The sequence below is a fragment of the Tupaia chinensis genome, unplaced genomic scaffold (assembly GCF_000334495.1).
Source record: "Tupaia chinensis unplaced genomic scaffold, TupChi_1.0 Scaffold143610_2, whole genome shotgun sequence".
NCBI lineage: Eukaryota > Metazoa > Chordata > Mammalia > Scandentia > Tupaiidae > Tupaia > Tupaia belangeri.
Window position 1 is genome coordinate 439,148 of NW_006203457.1, and position 3,792 is coordinate 442,939.

General features: G+C 34.5%; 1 long non-coding RNA gene across 1 annotated transcript in view; it reads right to left on the reverse strand.

The window, feature by feature from the left end:
* Window positions 1-1,484: 1,484 nt before the first annotated feature.
* Window positions 1,485-3,792, reverse strand: part of LOC102481102 (uncharacterized) — a 44,033-nt gene continuing 41,725 nt past the window's right edge. The window contains exon 3 of the long non-coding RNA XR_336828.1: window positions 1,485-1,539. This is a non-coding gene — a long non-coding RNA (uncharacterized LOC102481102). The remainder of the gene's footprint in view (window positions 1,540-3,792) is intronic.

The window sequence follows — 3,792 nt, forward strand, 5'->3', positions numbered from 1 at the left end:
GGACCTGGTGGCTTAAAACTCACGCTGGGTGCGTGTGCGTGCATGCCCAAGATCCCAAGAGGAGAATGAAGGAGAAGGGATTGCGGTGTGACCATCCCCCCTGGGGGGTGATTTCTCACTTTCTGTCTCTATGTCTCTCTCTGTCTGGCTAGCGAGTGCATGTGCCCTATAATGAAAAAATCTCTCTCTCAAAGAAAAAAAAGAATATAAATATTAATAAGTGCTGGCAGGGATGTGGTAAACAGGGAACTCTCCTACGCTATTGGTGGGAATGTAAACTGGTTCAGCCACTGTGGACAACAATATGGAGGTTCCTCAAAGATCTACAAATAGAATTACTATTTGATGCAGCAATCCCACTTCTAGGTATCTACCCAAAGGACAGGAGAACACTGTTAGAAAAGTGCTTGTACATCAATGTTTATTGCAGCATTATTCATGATCACCAAGACATGGAACCAACCCAAATGTCCACAAACAGATGTATGGATAGAAAAAGTGTTGCACATATATTCTATGAAATACTACTAGCCATAAAATGCAACAAGTCCCTGGCATTTGATAGAAAGTGGTCGGATATGGAGGATCTATTGCTGAGTGAAGCAAGCCAAGATTTGAAAGAAAGATATTGTATGTATGCACTTACTATGTACTGACTCTCTGAACTCTATGGTAGAGATAGAAATATGGAGGGCATAAAAGCAGTGAAAATAGTTAATGATGATAAGAGAGTGTGGAATGGAGCGGGAGAAGAGAAGAGCATAAAGATAACAGGAGAACAAATAGAGAGGCATGAAACTAGTGGGACACAGATATGGTTTATTACTGGTAATATGTATTGTTTTCTCAACTGGATTGGTCTGAGAAGTATTTCATGTTGGGTCAAGTCTTTTTATAAGCAAAATGATAAATAGTAAATGACTGTTTAAAAAATAGTTGGAATAATAATGATAATAATTGGGGAAAAAATGAAAAGCTATTGGATGATGAAGATGGGGATTTTAATGTACCTGTATTGACTGATATACATGATATTTCTTCTGGTAAAAGAAATGTAATACACTGAAAAATTATCTGTAATTCAATGTAATATAAACAAGAGTATGATAATAAATAAATAAATAAAAACTTGTACCAACCTTAATAAAACAATTGAAAGAATATATGAATTATGATATATATATTCTATATATTTAATAGTACATTATTCAGTCACTTAAAATTAATATAATCACTAAAAATGATAAAGGGAGATGTGAGAATATTAAGTACTATATACACTCAGAAACATTGGAAAGTAACAAAATACCCATAAGTGTTTGCTGTGTTAAGTTAGAATTTGATAGACATTTACAAATCATTTATAAATTATTTATATTGAGGATAAATCTTTTTTTTCTTTAAATTGCTTACCTTGTGCACCCTAGTTGGCTTCTCTTCGGGGGTAATAAATTCTGGAATTTGTGTATCTGGTTCTAGAAGATGAAGATCAGGTGGCAGAGCAATTATATAATGACAGATTTTAGTCACACCCTTGCACTAGAAAAGAAGAAAACAAAAAGATGCATGGCATTTATATCAAGTTGTTTACTCAATGCTAATATGTAATTGCAATTATTTTCATTTTTTAATATATGACTATATAAGGGGAAGAGTCACAAGTAGGATAAAACATATATTTGTTTGTCAAAAAAGCCAAAAGTTTTTGAGTGAGTCAAGTATGTAGTATCCAAGTGTAAAACTGGGCTTAAACTCTTTGGTCCTCTCAGTCATGAAGCAGGCAACATGCAGATGTGTGAGAAGTGAAATTACATGTTATGTGTACATTTTTTCTTTTCCTTTTTTTTTTTTTTTTTAGTTTGCTACAGGGCATGTGGACTCTCTAGAGAGAGCCAGAAAGAGACAGAGGGAATGTGAGAAAGCACTCCCTCAGAAGGACAGCCTTGCAGTAATCCCTTCTCCTCCATTCTACTCTTGTAATTTTGGGCATACACACACATGTACGTGGCATATTTTTCAAGCCACCAAATCCAGGATTTGAACCGCACAGCCAGCCATGTGAGATCCAGTTTCATTACTGTTGCACTACCCGGCTGGCCCAAAATTACATTTTAAACGTGCATTTATTTTGGTATATGTATGTCTTTTTTTATGGAAATTTTAGAAAAGATTGATAAGCCTAAGAAGAAAATATCCATCTTCCAAAACACCAGCCATAGGACAACAGGGTCAGTGTTAAATTGATTTAAAATGATGTAATCTAAAAATATCTAATTACTATGGCTTATTTTGAAATGGACTTTTGGCAGAATTTTTATATATCTCTGTATCTATGACTTCAGAGACCATACTGTCATTTCTTTCAAATACAGCAAATACCCTGAAGGGAAATTGAACTGCATAAATTTTCACATTTTGATATAATTCATAAAATTTGATTTTTAACTCTCAGTAAAAATTATGAAGGAATTAATACTTTAAACAAAAGGGAAGAATTTCAAATAATGATCTGATAACCCACTTTCTTAACTATCAGTAAATCTTAGCATGGCAACTGGAACTTGTATATAACTCTTTGGATCCTTATTACTTAGCACAATTTTCAACAAATATTTACTGTACGATGGCATAAAAACAGTTTTCAAACTATTTCAATGCATACATAGAAAGATTAAGTCTAATGTTGGCTTTAGGTAAAGGGATTGTTAGAAAACTATGATTTTTATCATTAAGAAGTAGACTAGTTTACAGTTTTAATGACTTGCAAAAAAACAATGCTAAGGGGCTAGCAGGTGGCATGGTAGCTAAATTGTTGGACTCCCACATGGCTGACTGTAGTTTGAGTCCCAGATCCAGCAGCTTGAAAATCATTCCAGGTTCCAGGTGCATGTGTGCATATAGTTAAAATCTCTAGAAGAGAATATAGAAGGGATTGCAGTGTGACCATCCTTCTTGGGCAGTGAATTCTCACTTTGCTTCTTTCTCTCTGTCTCTCTCTGGCATGTGCCTTATAGCAAAAACAAAACAAAACAAAACAAAACAAAAAAAACAAAAAAAAAACCAAAAAACAGACAAAAGAAAGCTATAACTAAAATGCATATTAATGCAGGTACCAAGTGTATATATTATACCTAGTAAGTATTCCAATTTGATATGACATTTGAAGTATAAAGTTATAAATATGCTGCATTTTACACATACATGAATGGGTAAATTTTTTAAAAGGAAAACCAAAATATATAGTTTGGAGATTATCATAAACCAAAATATTTAGTTTGGAGATCATCTTAAATAACATCAAGTCCAACTCCCTTCATTTTCAGATGGGAAAACTGAGGCTCATTCAATCTAAGATGTGGAACAAAGATTATATTATGTTCTTTCTATCTCCATTGATTAAACCTAGTGCCTGGAACCATAGTGGATACTCATTAAACATTTGCTGAATAAATGAAGTTCTTTCCCAGAAAAAACTTCATTCTTTTTTTTTTTTTAGAGGTTTCTTTTGCTATAGAGCGCATGCATTCGCCAGAAAGAGAGAGACAGAGAGACAAAAACCCAGAAAGCGAGAAATCACCCCACGGGGGAATGACTACGTTGCAATCCCTTCTACTCCATTCTCCTCTCGGGATCTTGGGCACACACGCACATGCACCCGGCATGAGTTTAAGCCACCAGGTCCAGGACTTGAACCGTGACTTGAGCCATTACGCCAACTGCTGGTCCCAAAAAACTTTATTCTTAACTATACAGTTTATTCATTATTTCACCAGTCTACAATTCTCATTCCTG